At 35.0% G+C, this 20,280-nt stretch overlaps 1 pseudogene across 3 annotated transcripts; it reads left to right on the top strand.

The window, feature by feature from the left end:
- Nucleotides 1-9,279: 9,279 nt before the first annotated feature.
- On the top strand, nucleotides 9,280-13,534 carry LOC149568216 (pentatricopeptide repeat-containing protein At1g15510, chloroplastic pseudogene; annotated as a pseudogene). 3 transcript variants are annotated; one of them, XR_016362526.1, is made up of 3 exons: nucleotides 9,280-12,303; nucleotides 12,650-12,831; nucleotides 12,975-13,534. The product of XR_016362526.1 is annotated as a pentatricopeptide repeat-containing protein At1g15510, chloroplastic pseudogene, transcript variant X3 (transcript). The 3 variants fall into 3 exon arrangements; XR_016362524.1 differs by having other exon boundaries at nucleotides 9,312-12,303; nucleotides 12,647-12,831; XR_016362525.1 differs by having other exon boundaries at nucleotides 9,312-12,303; nucleotides 12,691-12,831; nucleotides 12,975-13,291.
- Nucleotides 13,535-20,280: the final 6,746 nt, after the last annotated feature.

Genomic DNA, 20,280 nt, shown 5'->3' with positions numbered 1-20,280 from the left:
GTGGAAGTTTTTGGTATTGATATATTTATTGAATGTTTGTAGATGTTGGAGGTTTGTCTTAGATCCTGTTGCTATAGAAGCATGTTTGACATTTGCATGGTGCACTTGTTATCTTCATGGTGTGTGAAGATGGTTAGATCTTGAGGACTCATGGGGTTCTTGGTTATCTTAATGGTGTGTGGAGATGGTTATTGGTAAAGGTGTGGTTTATGCTTTCATTTGACATGTTATCCTTGGTGTTATGATGGTTTCATTATTATGTCATGGTATACTCTTGATACGTGTTTAGAGTTGTGACATGTTATGGTATGTTCATATGGAGCACGATGTCTCTTTGGTTGAGATGGTTGGATCACATTGTCATGTTTATGTTCCTCAGGCCATGGTTGGAACTCTAACATTGATCTTGGTTTAGTTTCTCGGTATTGGGTACATTGATCATTTTCTTGATACTTCATGATATTGATATATTACATTTGGAGTTGACATGGATTGATTGGTTACAGGTGCTCATGGATACTTAGAGATGGTGGTGATGCTAATTTCTCTTGGATTAGAGAAGTCTTTATTGGGATTGTTGATTGTTTCAGTAGGACGTCTAAGGGGAATTCACTTGATATGTACTTTAGAGGAGATTGTTCTTAGATGAGTCTTGGTTGGAGACTTGGATATATTGATGAACATTCTCATTCCTCACTCTTGGTCTACTCAGTAGTTTACTACTTGAGAGGTATAACCTATTTTTCTCTTAGATGTATTATATTTATGTTTGTCTTTCATGGATATGGATCTTGAGCTATGCTACATGAGTTAGTTCTAGAGGGTTCATTTGAGAGATGGTTTAGCATTGGTTATCTCCATATGCATCTATTGTTGTTATACTAATTTGGTTTGGGAGATGGTTTTATATTGGACATATTCCTTGGATTAAGAATGGTTATTCCTTGAGTAAGGAATGATTTATGAGTTTGATCTTCTTGTGAGAGGCTTATATACATGATTAGTTATATGGTATGGTTTGGGTGTTATTTTGGCTTCTTGGTTGTGGTTGGAGGAGATCTTACTTGGCACAATTTACATCTAGAGGTGTGTGTAGAGGGACATGATACATGTTATGATTTGCATGATTTCTCTTTGGTCTTGGTTATCTTCCTGGATATTCAGTTTCACCTAAATTGGATTTGAGACTGATTTGAGTTTTTTTTTATCATTGGTTTGTGTTGATGTATGTCATGTGAAAAATGCCATGGTTATTCCTTTATCTCTTTCCTTTGCTGGTTGTGGAGAACTTGGGAGAGTATTGGAGACTATATGAGAGTTGTTCTTGTAGGTTATTGGTTTATGTGATGTGGATATCGTTGAGGCTACATGGATTCACTTCTTTAAGATGTTATGACTGGGTTGGTTACAGATTTGACATTATCTTTTGCAATGGGAGTTGCTTGGTGTATATATGCTAGGTATTGCTCTTGAGGCTTGTGATTGCAAGTTACAAATTGAATATGTTAATGATGTGGGATTCACTTGGTATACGTTTTGAGTTATGGATAGTTGGATGGGTTGGCACTTGTTGTGGGTGGTATTTCAACTATGAAATTTTGACAACTACATATACATGTGATTACCTTTGGATTAGGTCTTTGTGCTTGACATTTTAGTTGGTACTAAATTTTATGATTCTTTTGTGATAGGTTGGGTAGCTTTCTCTTTGGATAACTTCTTTGTATGTCTGGTAGAGGTGGTATAATAAGAGGTGGGATCATTCATGTTTTAGATGCTAGATACTTTGATTTTGTTGCAGGTACTATGATGGAGCACTTGGTGTACTTTGATCCATGATGGTGGATGTGCTAGGAGGGATTTTTTCTCTTGTTCATTTATGTGGCTATGGATTGATCCTATGCAATGTATACAACAAGTGGGAGATTTTTGAGATAATGGGTGTTGTACACATTGCATAATATTTTTATAATATATTATTTGATTTTATTATGTAATGTTGCACCTAGGAGTACCTAGATGGACGTGCAATATTGAAAGACTCCCATGAGATATACTTGATGAATTGTATTGTAACATTGTGATAATATTTGATGTAATTATTTAATATTAGAAAAAAAATTTAAATGTCCAATATTAAATGTGGGCTCAAGGAATTTGGTAGCTCATGGTTTATGTAATACCACTTGGTGATTTTGTGGGACTTGCTACTATATAAGCAACCACGAGGGTAGCTATAGAGACAATACAAAAGGGAAAAAGGAAAAAAGGAAAGTTGAGTGAGACAAGGCTTGACAGGATAGCCATGGGAGCATTTGTGACAATTGGAAGCTTGTCATGAGATGTGTGGATTCATGCTTGTTCACATGGATTGCTTGATTGTGGCTATGGCTTTGCAGGCTTCCATGGTTGTATCACAATGATATTTTTGCTAAATAATACATGGTGATGGATGCTTTTGGAGGCTAGGTTTTTTCCTCAATGAGGGTTTCCCAAATTATATATTGTATCACATTTTGTGGGTATATTTTCTAATCTCTTGCATGTGGATTTCAATTACATATCTATTATAGGTTATGTAGAAACAATTATATTTTTTGTTGCAAGTTTTATTACATATGGAAGCTCTATTTTGATTGTTCATATACTTATCATGGATCTAGATCAAGGAATTTCCTAATCACCCCTCAAGAATACACCATTTGCAAATCTTAAAATCTCTTATCCCCACGTACACATAATATTTTTTAATGTGAGGCATTGATCATAGGCATTAAAATGAACTTAGAATAAAAATTCACTAAAGTACAAGTCTATGGAGACTTGAAACTTGTCATTAATCAAATTAATGATGATTATCAAATAAAGGATAACGAGTTAATGCCTTACAAAAGAATGGTGGATGACCTAAAGAAATATTTTTGATCACCTTTGAGAAAATTCCTAGAGAGAAAAATAAGGGAATGGATGTAATGCTAATTTTGGCTTCTTTACATGAGCCACCAAATCAAAGTACACATATTGAATTCTTGATAGAAGACTTGGTAAGATTTGCATGACCAACCTAATTCCCAAATCATGTTCCTACTTGTTGGTCATGAATCTCCTTAGTTTAGTATTATTTACACCTATCTTAAAGACAATGTTTTACCCATTAACCTATCTTGTAATCAAAGATGTAACTTTATTAAACAAGCCTACTGTTATAAACTAATAGCTAAAACATTATATTGTAAAGGTTTTTGATGGAATTTTTCTTAGGTGTTTAGAGAGTGAGAGTCTAAAACTTCCTTAGAAGAAATTAATGAGGAAATCTGTGGGTCACATTTACCTTAGTTAAGAAAATCCTTAAGATGGATTACTTTTGGCTAACAATGGAGAAAAATTCAATTGAATTTGTGAAAGTGTATAAAACATATCAGTTTCATAGAAATTTGATTCACACACCAACTCAATAATTTCACCCAATGACTATGCCTTGTCCCTTCTATTAATGGGGTTTAGATCTAATTGGGATAATATATCCACCTTCTTCTAGTGGTCACAAGTGTACAATTATAGCGACAAAATACTTTACTAAATGGGTTGAATTAGTGCTAATTTTTAATGTAACAAGAACAAATAAATCCTTGTTGTATCTTGAATCATATCATTTGCAAATTTGGCATCCCTCATACTATATTAATAGATAATGTTTCACATTTCCAAAAAAATTATATTAATGAATTGTGATAAATTTTATATTATTTATCATTCTTCATCAATATATTATCCTTGAGGGAATGGACAAGTAGAGGTGATAGACAAAAATATCATCAAGATTCTAAATTTGATGGCCAAATACTCTAGTAAAGATAGGCACATTTAAATAAATTCTTCACCTTGGGCTTATAGAACAAGTGTGAGGACACCAACACGGGCAACCCAATTTTCTTTGGTCTATGGAACTGATTAGTCTTATATTTTGAGGTAGAGAAATGTCCTTGAGAGTGTCTTTGCATGAAGAGTTAAATGATGAAGATTATAGGGTTACTCATCTTTAACAACTAGAATTCTTGGAGGAACATCAAAACCTTGCATATTGTACAAGGTGAAATGTGAAGCAATTGGAATAATTCTCAACTACTCTACATTTCGAGATTAACCTTGTATCTCAAAGGGAAGTTAAGGAGATCAACCCCTCCAATTCCAACTCTAAGGTAATTAGATCTAAGAGGATTAGTTCCAACCAAATGATTAAGGATAACTAATGCAAGAAAAGATCTAATAGTTATAGAATTAGAGAAAGAATGCAAGATCTGTAAAACCATAATGTAGAAAGAGCTATGAAGTACAATTAGGACTATAGATATAGAAAGTAAATAGTAAAAAATAAATAAAGAAATTAAGTGACTTACCTTGAAAATGAAGAGGAATATTGGAACTAATTTTATGATGTATGTGCAACTCCAATTAGGGAGAAAATTTGATTTGGAACCTGAAACAACAAGACCTCTGAAACCCAAAAAATTATTTTGGTTTTCTGGAAAAGTCAACCTAAGGGATTACGATTGACATAAGGTAGCAAGGTTGACTTGGCAGGGCCACAATACATCCATGCTCAATAGTGTTCAATCACAAATTAGTTTTTGAGTCCTTAAAGTTCTACGAAATGAGTATCCAAATTTGCACTTTATTTTTCTTTCCAAGATCTACATTCTGCAAGAATAGGGGTTTTTTTATTGATGTGGGATTCATCTTGGTCAAATGCCATTTTAGGAATTTACCTTGAAATTGAAATAATTGAAATGCTAGAAGGAGAAATGTAAAGCAAATGCACAAAATCACCTTACAATAGTAGGATTTCTCAAATTAAATATAATGAGCTCACTTTATCAATTGAATGGATCAAGTAGAAGAAGGAACAATATGGAAGAGATTATGGAGGCTCCAAATGAACTCATTAAAGCTCCTTGAAAGAAATTTAAATGCAAGGGATCTCCTCTCCAATGAATTGCAAAAGGATTTCCTTGAATGAACCTTAAAGATGACTTGAATGCTTGATTGCAGATATTTGGATACTTGCAAATTGCCTGTGCATATTAATAATGGATAAAAAATAAGAGAATGGATGGGCTTCTATATAATTTACAATAAAATTTCTCTTGATGATAGAATGTGCCTTAAAATGAACACCTCAGATCAACCTCAAAACATGGCTCAAGAAGGGGACCTAAAATGGGACCCAAGCAGGAACAGATTATGTCCCTGATTGGCCATTTAGGGATACACTACCTCCCCAATTGAGCAGGAATGCACTATGTCCTTGTTAACTAGGTCTAGAAATCCCTGAGATTTCCTTAGGGTATCAAGATAGGTCCCAATTTCTATAAATTAGGTGAAAATTTTGAGAAAACCCAATTTTGGTGCAGAAAGAGATTCTAAGTATTAAGAGAGAGGGAAGGGAGTGACCTAAAAGGATAGATCCTACCTTGACTTTTGCCTCATAAAATAGGAATACCAAGGAGGATCTATTAGCCGCTATCCTAATTTCATTTAGGAGGAATAAAGAGATATGAGAAGAAAGGGGAGAAATGCAAATTAAATGCAAGTATAGCATTAAATCTCACTAAATAGATGCTAAATCATCATTAAATTGAAGTGATTCTAATTTAGGACGATATGTTTCACCCCCACTTTAGTGAGATAATATAATCAATGCAAACACCTGGTAAAGTAGAGAACGAGACATGACATCATCTTATTACAATAAAGGAGGCAAATAATCCATCAAGCCTCTCAAGGATTCGAGTCTTTGGTAACTCCAAAATTATAATAAGGGAGCAATCAATGACCAAGAGAAGCAAAGAATGAAGGGGGATGTGATTAACTCACCACATGAGAAGTGCACATCTCACTCTGAATGACACAAAAAAATAAAAATGTGTTAGCCATGTATGGGATTTAACATATTGAGTTTGAAAGGGAGGATTGAATGGCCTAATGGAGTTGTGTGCCCAATAGTCAACCCACAAATTTTGCACCTTGCGGTGACTTTATACCCCTACAGTACTCCTATACCTTGAGGATAGTTTGAATGTGCTAGGATAGGTCAAATGGTCCATCAAGTGTGTGTATCATACTAGTTGACCAATCCAAGACATGAAAAGGGAGAATAGTTGTCCCTAGAAAGTTTTGTTTTGCTATTGCACTCTATATGTTGTGCTTGAAATAAATAAAAATATATGAAAATAAGGAATCATTTATGCTCCCCCTTAAGATGAAAAAAAATTTCTTATTTGTGCATCTTAAGGAAGTGATGAAGACAGATAAAGCACTTTCAACATCAAGATAGTATCCACAAGCAACACACAGTCCAAACCAAAGAGGTCACGACTCCTATGAGGTTATGGAAGGGTGGAATGTGACGAGACACCATGAAATAAGTGAAAAAGTAAATCCTTGGAAGGGATAACACACTACTATGATTCCCCAAGGTAAGTAATCAATCTATCATGGAAATGCAATTACAAATGATATAATATTAAATGTCACATGATAAACAAATAACACTCAACCAAAGGAAATAGTTTTTTTCTTGAGAGGATGAGAAAGATGGATAGGATTCCCTTGCTCCCAAAGTGTAGGAACAAAGGAAAGAGAGGACCTATTACGCTACTAAAAAAGAAGACCATGTATGACAATAAGCCCCCAAGAGATAGGCTAACAATGTTACACAATGTGGAGAAACATAATAGGGACCCATATGTTATTTAAAGAAACTAGGATTGAAGTAGAGCTCATCATAAGGAGATATGGGAATAACCTCATTATTAATGAGTTTTTGAATCTTGTAATGTAAAGCTTGATAATCTTTAGTCGAGTGATTATGATAATGGTGATGCATGCATAACAAAAGATAATAAATTCTTGGCTAAGTTTCTTTCCAGGTTTAGGTCTAGTAATCACCTTAGCATGAAGAAATTTAGGAAAAGGAATTTCTTGATTACTAGGAGATGGTAAAGGAGAGGATACATACAAAGAATGAGATTCACGACTTTGTCGCACACATCCTATTGTATAGTTGACTTGATGGTTTTGAAAGAATGCTTATGCCCCCAATTACCTAAGGGCATATGATGTTTGTGTTGTTTTCTAGCACCATCCTCAGTGAATCCATAATAAGAAGGCATATCGCTTGATTTGATATATGCATCATGAGTAGAAGTAGAAACAAAGTGATTAGAAATAGGATTTGGTTGTGATTTCATGAATGAAAGGTCATTTACTCTATATTCTCCAATAAAAGTTGGTGTGAAATCTAAAGATCCCCAATCATCTTTGGATAGAGCGGAAGAAGAGGGTTCTTCTTTCTTGTGAGGAGAAACATGATCATGTTTCACATTTAAACAAGGGTTTAAAATTGTACAAACCAATTTAAATATGGTAGATTAAACCAATTTATATTTTATGCACATATCAAATCATTCATTCTAATATATTACTTATATATATTTCTCTATTACCAGTGTACCCTAACCCTTTCATCTCTTTTTTGTGCAAGCACTAGTATTGAAATATCTCCAATCTTATTCCTACTCTAAATTGTGTGCATGCCTTCCGACTCTCACAATATCATAACATAATATTATTAAGAACCATGATCAAACCATATTTAAACTTTCAGATCTACATACACACTTGGCATAACCACAATCACATCTAAACTACATATTAAATTATAGTACAATGATATCATTGAATGCATATGTCAAACATAATTCTTAATTTTTTTTACAAATAAAAATAAGATTATAAATTTATAATTTTCTTCAACGTAATGCTACTTTTTCTAAGATTTGTAACTATATTTTTTCAAACTTTGCTTTTTAACAAATTTTAAACACTGTTATTTTTAGGAATGTTTTAAAGCTAGTGGCCTAATGAATTTTGTATTTTGAAATTTAAAGAATTTGGTGATCTTATCAATACAATAAGTTTGTATGTATTTTAAAAAATGTTTTTCCCATAAAAATATTGTAAGCTAATTTCTGACTCCACTCTAGCCAAAAAATGAACTAAAGACCTAATCATAAGACCCTGCCTTGTTCCCTATCTTTTGTTTCATGATATTGTAACATAATATTATTAAGAACCATGATTCAACCACATTTATAAACATGCAAACAAACTTCTTGTACACCTAACTAGTGATAAGGTCCAAAGTACCTTTTAACACTCCCAAAAGAACTCTTTCTCCGCTTTCATGCACACACAAGACACCTATTTCAACAGGAAAAAAATGTGGAAACCAGTCATTGTCTAACCAAGGAATAGTTCAAAGTCTACAGGTTTCCGCTCTCCACTAATCAACCTTAAATATTAGTGAAAAACAATCCATTTGTAATTAAACTTTGTTCATTTGATTAGAATTATGAATCCATAACATTGAGCTCGAATGGTATGTCAATATCAATAAGAAAAAAGGGCACAAGAAGTTTGCTTGTTGATAAATCTTTGAAGGAGCTTAGGGGTATCACAATCTAAAAGAGTGGATAGGGGCGAACATTTTATGTATACAATTGAGCCCTATTATTCTATTAATTGTGGGCAAGAGGGCCTATGCAACTTTGTGAATAGTAGGTTTAGAGTAGAATTATTTGCATGTTACCCCATCATAGTATTACTATCAATAGATTGTATCCATGTTATAATACTCTACAACATTTTTAAAAAATAGTATTGTAGTATGAGAGTTCAAAAGATTCTTTATAACTTTAAATACACATTAGCCTAATTTTTTTAAAACCCAAATATAGAAATTATTCAACCACTAGTCCTATCAAACAAGAGAAAGAAGACACTAATGAAAAAAGTATGATAAAACCAAAACAACCAATAAAATCTACACAACACCTAATTTTTTTTATAAAAATAACAAGAATCCAACAAAACAAGGAGACTAAGAAGAAAACCCAAAGGGAAATGGGGATAAAATAGTTGAAAATATTTGTCTTGAGAGGATAACAAAGATAGACATGGTTGAACTACAACCAATCTGGATGTTGATTATGTTTCCACTTGACTTGTATAGTGAGATTGATCATATATAGAAAGATTATAAATATTGTGAAGCTTTGGCCATGGTCTTGGTGTTGAAGTGGGCCACCCTTAAACATCATACAATTATAGAAAAATTAAGTCTGAAAAAAAGTCAACTTTGACTTAACATTTTTAGTTTAGAAATGATGAGATATTCTCCATTATCATTATATTACAGGGTATCAATGGAAGGTGCCGGTTCAATTTGTCTTGCAAAATAGATGTTGCAAGACAACGAATGGTCTTGAATGCAATATTTTCTTCATGACGTAACCATGTCCGTGGTGGAGAAAGTGAAAATACAAGAAACATTTTGAACCTGGAATTAGTTTAGTGAACTGAAAATGGACCCCGACGTCCCATGGAAATGTCATTGAATGGAGAATCATAAAATGACACCGCCATCCTCTAATCAGTTAAATCTAAGAGCATTATGTAAAGAGGGTCTGTTGAAGGAGGCGCTGCACATTCTACTTGCTAGTCACAGTCCCCCCGGAGACTCTTCCACATATCTTCAATTATTACACACCTGCACTCTCAACAATGCGCTTACTTATGGTAAAAATCTCCACTCTTTCATTGTTCTCAGGCGATTTGCATTTGCTAGATGCACAACTTTTCAGAGTAAGCTTATTAACATGTATGCCAAGTGTGGGAGTTTGGTAAATGCTCGAAAAGTGTTTGACGAAATGGGTGAACGAGACAGCATGTCATGGAATACTATCATTGCAGCATACCGAAGACATGGGTTTCCTCACGAGGCAGTCAAACTGTTTCATCAAATGCAACGAACCGGACTCCAACCTAATCACTTCACCTTTGCCAGCGTACTCCCTGCCTGTGCCAAAATAGGAGCTTTGGAAGATGCTATTGCCATCCATCAAAGCATAAGGGATACAGGAATTTTGTCAAATGTTATAGTTGCAACAGCCCTTGTAGACGTGCTTGCAAAATGTGGAAATACAGACGAGGCACGTGAATTGTTCGACAAAATGCCTCAAAGAGATGTTGTTTCATGGACTGCAATGATTGCGGGATATGCACATAATGGATTTGTTGAAGAGGCTTTAGATGTTTTCAAGCAAATGCAGTCGGCAGGTGTAAAGCCGAATTCCACTACCTTTGTCAGCATCTTGCCAGCCTGTGCCAAACTGGGAGCTTTGGAACTTGGTATGAACATCCATAAATGCATAATGGAAGGGGGCTTTTTGTCAGATGCTGTAGTTGGAAGTGCCCTTGCATACATGTATGCAAAATGTGGAAGCATAGACAAGGCACTTGAGTTATTCGGCAGAATGTCTCGAAAAGATGTTATCTCATGGACTTCCATGATTGCAGGATATGTTCAAAATGGGTTAGGTGAAAAGGCTTTACAGACTTTCAAACAAATGAAAGTGGCAGGTGTAAAGCCAGACTCCTCAACCTTTGCCAGCATCCTCCCTGCCTGCGCTCAATTTGGAGCTTTAGAACTGGGTGCAGCCGTTCATCAGATCATCATCGACAGTGGATTTTATTCAAATATTATACTTGGAAACGCTTTGGTTGATATGTATGCAAAATGTGGAAGCATGCATAAGGCATGTGAACTGTTTGACGAAATGCCTCAGAGAAATGTGATCTCATGGACTGCAATGATTGTAGGATACGCGCAAAATGGACTTGTCGAAAAGGCTTTAGAAATTTTCAAGCAAATGCAATGTGCAGGTGTCAAGCCAAATGCCACAACTTTTTCTGGCATCCTTCCAGCCTGTGCCAAAATAGGAGCTTTGGAACGGGGTATGGACATCCATCAAAGCATAAACGAAGAAGGATTCTTTTCAGATGTAGTAGTTGCAAGTGCCCTGGTAGACATGTATGCAAAATGTGGACAGATAGACAAGGCACGTGGACTGTTTGACAAAATGCCGCAAAAAAATGAGATTTCATGGAATGCCATGATTTCAGGATATGCACAAAATGGATTTTACAAGAATGCTCTCAATTTTTTTGAATTAATGAAGAATTCTGGAACATCTCCTGATATTGTAAGCTTTGCTTGTGTTCTATTTGCATGCAGTCATGCAGGTTTGGTGGATGAGGGCTGTACATACTTCAATTGCATGAGTTTGAATGGCATTACGCCTACAGTTGATCATTATGTGTGCATGGTTGACCTTCTTGCCCGTGCTGGCTATCTTGAGGAGACGTTAAACTTTATCATTAAGATGCCTGCTAAACCTGAGGTGGTTGTGTGGACGTGTTTTCTCGGTGCCTGTAGATCACATAAGAATATGGGATTAGGAGTATTCACAGCAACACTGCTTTTTGATTTTGATCCCCAAAATGCTGCAACTTATGTTTTACTCTCAAACATGTATGCTGAAGTGGGCAGATGGGGTGAAGCCCAAATTGTAAGGAGATTGATGAAAGAGAGAGGAATTAAAAAGATCCCCGGATGTAGTTGGATTGAAGTCAATAAGACGGTACATGCTTTTTGTGCAGGAGACAGATCGCATCCACAGACAGAAAAGATCTATAAAATGTTGGAGAAATTGACTTGGGAGATGAAGGCGGCGGGGTATCATCCAGACTCAAGACTTTCACTTAATGATGTGGAAGTTGAGGAAAAAGAAAATTTTCTCTATTATCATAGTGAAAAGTTGGCAATTACATTTGGTTTGCTAAATACACCTCCTGAAACAACCATTCGAGTTGTCAAGAATCTTCGAGTATGTACTGATTGTCACACTGTAACAAAATGTATCTCTAAAATTATGACAAGAGAAATTATTGTAAGAGATGCAAACCGTTTCCATCATTTTAAGCAAGGACAATGTTCCTGCAGAGGTTATTGGTGATGCAAAATGAAGTCATTTAAAAAATAGGATGAATTGGAAAATGGGATAAAACAAAGGATGATAAGCTTATCAAGTAAATGGAGATCAGCAAGAATTGGGAGGGAAGGGCTCACAATCATCCAATGCGCTGATTCCAGAAAGTTGGTCATTGATTTAATATATCGGTGCATTTTATTTTCTGGTCCGCATCACTGTAGGATCATAGATCACCTTGTGAGTAGCTTAGCTTAACTGTTTTGGTAGCTGTATGTGGCTAAATCAAGTGTCTCTGACACAATCAGCATTTTGCGTGGTCTGAAAGAAAAATATTAAGGTCCCCATGGTGTGAGGATCATGGACAGAGCATTAGTGGTTGCGGCCCAGTTATCCAGTCGTTATATAATTGGTATGTTCTTCAAATGGATATTCATATGATTAAGCGGTAATAGAAAAACATGGTATTGTGTGACAGCTCTTAAGATAGGAGATTTGATCATTGATGGATAAAGTTTCTGAATTTTTATCAAATGACTGCGTAGAATTATTTGTTTGATTTTAAATTATAAGAAGTTTGATGAAGATAAAATATTTTTGGGAATGATTGTGTAAATAACCATCAACGAATGTTTTAGATCATACTTCATCATTAGCATTATCATGAATAGTGAATTCTGATGAAGTTACAAAATGCGGGCATTTTGTGGGCTTTGTGAAATTTATTAGTTATTCTTTGCTTGTTTGGACTCCAGCAGACCAACATCTTTCTGACAAAGCAATTAATCTGATTGTTGAGGCTTGTGCAAATCTGAGAGTACAATTGGATAGTTAACCTGAAGAAATTGAAGCACTTGGAAGGAAAAAATGTTCAACTAGAAACTGAGCTCCGCGCTCTTGAAAAGGAGAAAGAGCGAGCAAGCAAGCAAGCAAGGTGGAGGTTAGGATATCTACCTTTCTTTTAAAAATCTTATTTCTCTATCTTGCATGAGCATTGTATATACACACAAAGAAAATATTACTATGGTATTCATGAGGTTTTCTGTAGAATATCTTAATGCTCTTATTTTTCGAATTTTACAGGTTCAAAATGAGCTTAATGATTTGAGAGATAAGTTGCACCCTCTTAAAATGAAATACCAGAAAGAAAAAGAGAGAGTGGATGGAATTCCATGGCTGAAGCAGAAGCTTGAAGAATTGCTGTATACTATCGAGGAGGCAGAGCACAGGATGGATCTGGCAAGAGTTGCCGATTTAAGATATGGGATTCTTCAAGAGATAAATGCAGCAATTGCTCGACATGAAACTAGTGTTCAAGGATATTTAATGTCAAAAGAAGTTGTAGGATCTGATCAAATTGCAGAGTTGTGTCTAATGGGGAAGTTCTGAATTATTCTTTATATTTTGATTTATTCCATTGATACTTTTAGCATTGTAGCTCCTTCCCCAAAATGGAGCAACATAGCTACCTCAAATCATACTACAAAATGGAACATACTATAAACACCTTACACCATATTCCAACAAGGGCAGCGTGCAGCTCGAGTCCATGCCTAAGGTAAAGTGGGAGGTGAAAGTATTTAAAATAAGTATGTTCATGAACTTGTTTAATCATAAAAATCAGTAAGGTTTCAGATTTTTAACTGTGAGGAGATTTGTAACTTTAGAGGCATCTAGTGTGAGTATAATTTTCCTTATGGGTACAAACAGTTATTCTTAAATGTAAACTTGTCCTGCTACGATGGATTATGTTTTTAGATGGTGGTGTGCCAATTTTGACTGCAACCCTATATATGATTTAGGTGTCTGGATTTAAGCAAAACCAGTTAATCATGGAAGGGATCCCCTGTCACTCAAATAGGAAACGCTCAAAATGCTCAAGTCTGTGTACCTCCCAAGATGGTTGGTAGTCGGACTATTAGAGATGTCCTCCTTTGTGGTAATGGTTTTCTTTACGGTAGATGCCCAAGTAGAAGCATATCAGCCTTAGATCTGTTGTATTAGCTATCCTTTGCACTAACCATTGGAATTCACACACCCAGAATAGATTTGAAGACGGTAATACATTACAGTCATATCAGAACAACTAGAGGTTAACATGACTATCCAATTATACATATTTGCTTCACAGTTATTTCCATACCTGTAGAGTTTTATATCTTGTAAAATGTTGGTAGCAACATGATTAAGACTTATTATTATTTTCACAATTCAAAATTTTGGACAAGAAAAAGTATCAGGGAACTAATAGGTATTATAAGGAATAATTATATCATATGCAAAATGCCAACTTGAGTGTAATAGAATTGCATAATACAAAATCGTGAGTTTTATTCACATGTAGAATGAATTAGCAGAAGGACACTGTAAAATGGTACAAGACAAAAAAAACAATTAGTATTCCTAAATCCCACAGCATAGCGGATTATGGTATATATGCGCAATTTTGCAGGCTCTTAGGTTCTAATTTGGCAGATAACCTATGCATATAAGAAATAAGAAACAATATTACTTGGAAAACTGTTACTCCGCTTTAGCAAAAGCCTTACTTTCGTCAGTTGGTACCTCTCAAGTTTCTTTATATTACATTTGTTTCCAACCGGTATTGTCACATCATTCATATGGGAGTACATTGTCGGATAATTTTACGATCATTCGTCAACTTTCTATAAAAAAGACTATTTGAGAAAAATGTGATCGTGGATCCAAGGCGCATGTTTTGGAGGCAAGGAAGCTTGATCTATCGATCCTACTTTCCCCTTCTCTAAAGTAATTATCCATCCTAATTTCGCCTTCTCTAAAAGAAACCAAATTTTCCGACTTCGGTGAAAATAAACAGCATAAATTCTAAACTAGTTGTACATGGCTTATATACTCTTAGTAATATAATATGCTTTATTTGATGAGATGTTATATAATTATATTGCAGGATGTCACGAGTCATCATCTGAAATCTCCATGGACTAAAGCCATAGATTCACACTATTTTCAGCACAGTTCATCCACTTTCGCAAGATATGACTCAAATTTTAGAAACAGAAATAAATTGAATAATAAATGAATTGGATGTGTCATATCAAAGAACTGAAGTTCAGAATCAGATCACAATCGACAAGGCTGACTTGACTCACGTGAATCGGCCATGAATCACCTACGAATCAGCAAAATGAAAAAACCCTTGAAGCTTAGAGATTTTAATGATTTAAAACTTATTTCATATACCATTTATTAAATATAATTTAAACACACTATAATACCATCAAATAGAAGCTAAAGCCTAACATACATAAACAAAGAAAATAAACATATATCCATCACATACGTAATTATTTTTGTGATTTTTGGCCAAATTCCTAATTTTTGGGACCAATTTTGCCTATTTTTCAAATGATTTCAAGTGATTTTGGACAGTTTTTGGAGAAATCACCCAAATCGGCGATTCAAGGCCAAAAATTGTCGATTTGATTCAACGTGTCAAAAAAAATCGGCCAAGCCAAGCTGAATCACCAAATTGCCTAAATTGAACGACTTGCGGGGTTTTTTGTTTCTATGTGCCATATACAGAGTTGGAAGAATATCAGTGCCTCACAAGGTAGAAACCATTACTTAGTTCTCTGAGACTATAGTTCTCAAATGGTCAAGTTTTTCAATGTCTATATATTCGGATAAGCGGCTTTATGTTTAAGTCATGCATTTTCAGCATGAGTGCTACAACATTATTGTTAAACAGATTTGTCACTGTGATAGTTACTTTTGAAATTGACCCTATTTGCCCTGTGAACAGTGACAATTGTGCCAATAGTTGGAGAGATTGGAACCGATCATTATCAGATCACAATCTTCCTCTGCGTTTAGTGGGGCAGCTCCCTTGTAAGATAAATGTTTGATTTTTCAATAAAGATGATTACAACTTAAAATATAAAAAGAAAACTATTGATGATGAATGCACCACACGACTTCAATGTTTCCATAAAATTGACATAGATTGTTAATGAAAACAATCAAGCACTACACTTGAGAGCTATCATCAACACAATGCTAATTCAATGATTTGTGAATATTTATACCGTACCATGAAAACATTTAGACTGATGAATCAACACTTTAACAATTTAGATTCAGTAGAAAAGAGAACGCAAAATGTACTTTCTTTTATTTCTTGGCACCAAGAACATAAGAAATGACTGATTACAAGAACAACAATTGTATGCACTTTCCAAAAATTGCCTTGTTATCAAAATATAAGTGTTCCCTATCTCCAAGTCCAAAAAGTCCCCTATTACATTGAGATTCGTGAATTTATATGTCATTCTGGCTCAACTAACTTTTCCAGTTCGTAACCACTCAAAAAGTTAAGAGTTTTGAAATTGGAATGCATTTGAAAACTGACTCTAAAAACTCTAGATCCTAACTCCAGTTACAATAAGTGACACAAGTCACTTTTCACGATAAGGTAATTAACAATCTATTGAAGAGAAAAGACCACAATGCTGATTTCGCTGAGGTAGCCTTCTATCTTCATCTTCTTTGTTTATCATCACTTCACCACTATAGCACATGCATTTTTTTTTATAACAATTTTAGATTCTTTTGACAATATGCGGTCTTGCCAATTCCAATATCCTATGCCTTTATCACTTCCATATATCATTAGGCTCCATCCATATTCTTTGTGTCTTTGATCAAAGGTTTTGAAAACTACACACGTTTTGCACATAACAGAGGCATTGTCCCAAACATGTCATTGTCATTGTTTCTGCATCAAGGTTTGAATATGGGCATTGCGTCAAATAGCTCACTGCATTGCCTTTCTCAATGCTTATCCTCTTATCACTATAGTTACTTTAATAGATTAGAGACGTCCCCATTCATGGCATGAACATATGATCAATTCCTCAATATTTACTTTCGAGTCTCATATTAAAGTTCAATACTATGTTCCATATTGAGCTGTGTGGATTTTGTGGAATGGTCTGCAAGTTTGATGGCTTTCCCATACTCGTGCTTCAGCTGCGTCACACTCCTTTCATGACATGATATTTTATTTATCCCTACGACCACTCTCTTCTACACATTGTAACTAAGGCATTTGGTCAATATCTTGATGTGCCTCTTCACCGATTGTTGGAAAATGATCTGGCATAGGTTCTACATTGTACACGCATGTGACACCACAATCTCACCTTGGGACATTCAGTCAAACAGTTAACGTGCATGGTTCATGGTCAAGCTGAGAATAGAAAACTCAGATCAAACAACTCCTGTGAAGGCCGCGGATCGGTGAGGAGTAGTAGACACTCGGTCAAGCAGATCACATGCCTATAGAAATACAAATCTGTATCATGCACTATTGCTTGCAACTGCTGCTTGGTGATTCGTATGGTCTATTCATAACAACCTATGATGCATATCGATTGGTTGATGATCTCATAGCGGTCTGAGTTGTCACTTGACAATCATCTATGGTTTCAAGTGATCATTCACTTTGAATATAGCTTGTACACTCTTGAATATTCCTTACTTGAGATGACATCCTTTATGGCATTCCGAATTATCTTCTGATATGCTACTCCCGTTTTATTAACATTCGATGATTAATTTTGATGTGTAGTTTTATCATAGCGGAATCAGTTGATATCAATAGGAATCCATACATTGGACACCTTTATACCAATCCAACTCTTCCTTGCCATGTTTTGATATAGACGTCAGTAGAAGCATCTTGAATGTTGCAATCATGGACACTCACGTTGGAAACACAAGCCTCAGTTTCGTCATTCTGTAGTCCTCCAATCTCGATACCATGAACATGGCCACGATTGTTGTTATAACTTTGGATGCTAGAAGAACCTGTTTGTATAGACACATAGTTGTCTCCACAATTAATTGAAGAGTGATAGATTTTGACATCACTATCTTCTTGAATAGAAATACCATCAGTAATTGGGCTGAAGGGTTTGTGTGAGTCATTGGTATGCTCTTTAAGACTTCAATTTTTCCATAGTCAATGCTTGTAACTGTCATATGTGCGTGGGCATTATGTCAAATGGTTCACTTGCATGATCTATGCTTTTCCATTCTAAGCATCGATACCTATAGTAATTCCACAAAGCTAGCTTAATTTGGGTGAACACGTTGCAAATGATTTCCCTCTATATGAATTGACTGTAGCATTTCTCTTCATACTTGGAAGGTGGAGAATGTTATTTTGAAGACTTGTTTCATAAATATTTGTGCAGCTATGGGTAACAATGAATACAATATCAAATTATTAAACTTCATCACCCCTTTGGATATACTAACAACATTGTCCACTTTATGAACAATCTTCAACATATCCTTTACACCTATAACTTGCATTCGATGAGGATTTCTGTCCAACAGTTTGTGTGCCTGGTCTAAGCTCTATCAAAAGCTGCAGATTTGTGAGGGAAACATTTGATCAAACGGTTTCCATGTCTTGTTTATGATTATCATTGCATAGGCAATATGTCAAGCAGTTCGTGTGCTTTGTTTATGCTTTCAAAGCAATACTCATACATTGGAATGCTGAGCTCAAAGTAGATACGAAAATATATTCATGGTTTCATGAATTTCTAGAAGACCCTATCCGCGCAAAGGCATCAGAGGAAGTACATAATATATTTCCATTGCTTCATTCTTATTGAGTGAGAAAAACAAGCATCCCTTTACCAGTTAGCAGTTCCAAGGAAATGGTATATCACACGCTGGATGGTGAGCATCAGGAAGAATTTAAATCTCATTGGAGTGAAAGAAAGTGATGGTCGGTTTTCGAAGGGAGAGAAGCTCAAAGTGCTGATCATTTTTTTAAAATACTTTCCCTTGCTCCAGCAAGTGTGAATACGGAAGCCTTTTGTTCATTAGATTCTGACCTTGCGAGCTCCGTGAAAGGTTGTAAGACTTCTTAAAAAACTCTATTTAAGAAGAAACTTTCTTTCGTCCATATTTTAAGGATGATGCATAGGCTCGGTTCAAATTGAGATGGTTTTATTGACATCAATTTCTATGTAATTTTCCATTAACAACTTCAGAAATATCTTCCCCAAATTCTGACGGCACGCATCTTCTATTTCCAAACCATTATCACAAATTAGCTTTAAATCATAACTTTCAGCATAATATTTACAGTAGTTATTTGGTTGGAGTTCGGGTACAAAAGTTTGGGTTCTTGCAATCTCAAGATTAGGATTAGGGCAAAAAGTTTGAGTACATAGAGAGAATATGTTTAGTATGGGGAGAGAGAAGGTTTTAGTACATAGAGAGAGGTATCCAAATCCTAACTTCTTTCTAGAAGTTTTAGTATATAGAGGGAGGTAGTACTTGGAGAGAGGTAAGTACGGGGAGAGAGTAGGTGGGGATTAACCTCTCTCTCTCTCTCCCCGGAATCAATTTATCTAACTCTCCCACTAAAATATCTAGATAACAAACATCAAAGAAGAATTAAAAATATGGCAAGTGCTTAGAACAAAATTGGCTTAGAAAAAGGCATAACAAGCATTTGAAAAGAATTAAGCCCACATTAAATACTCTCTTATGATATAACTTCACAATAATATTCACTCCAAATTCAAAGACATATGTACGCAAATTACTTATATTATGTATGCAAACTCCATTAATGAAGGAGTATCAATGTCCGAAGAAAATTGTCAAGTATCAATCAAAGCTCTAAACTTGGATGAGCTGATTTTTCAAGTTACGCAAGCCTTGAAAATTGGAATTCCAAAAATAATTAATGCATTTTGATGACATAAATTTGAATATAAGCGACATTGTACTACATTTATAGAGACAAGAAAAAGATGCGCATTTACGAAAATAAGTTTCGATGAACAAAATTGAGCTTCCTTCTTCCATGGAGAGAAGAAAAAGGTTGTAGCATTGGACATGTAGGTGGATGGAACCACATTAGAGAGAAGTTGACAACCATGTAACAACTAACCAATTTTTAAAAAAAAATTAACTTTATAAAACACATTGTAATTGGAATCTCATTATTTATTTAGTTGGGATATAAAGCCCAAGGATTACACTGACTATCAAGCTTCTCATTGCTCTTCAATTAAAGGCTTATACCAATGTATAAATACACATATGCTATCATGTATTATATTGTATCAGATCATATTTCACTAATATAATTGTTCAATGTTGGAGTGTGGACGTAGCCACAAGATGTGGTGAACCATGATAAACCTATGTATTGTGTTTTGTGTATTCATTTTCTTTATTTACTATTTGTTTCATTTCTTTGCTTGTTTAATATTTACAATTGGTATAAGATTTTGGTAAGGTTGAGCAGAGAAGGAGCAAGGAGATGATGATGCTGACTTTATTATTGAAGAATTTCTTGAAAATTTAGATTGGA

Source organism: Cupressus sempervirens, chromosome 3, assembly GCF_028749045.1.
Source record: "Cupressus sempervirens isolate cs-2001-9-10 chromosome 3, ASM2874904v1, whole genome shotgun sequence".
Classification (NCBI taxonomy): Eukaryota; Viridiplantae; Streptophyta; class Pinopsida; order Cupressales; family Cupressaceae; genus Cupressus; species Cupressus sempervirens.
Note: the sequence above shows the minus strand (reverse complement) of the source record. Positions and strands in the feature narration are given on the sequence as shown.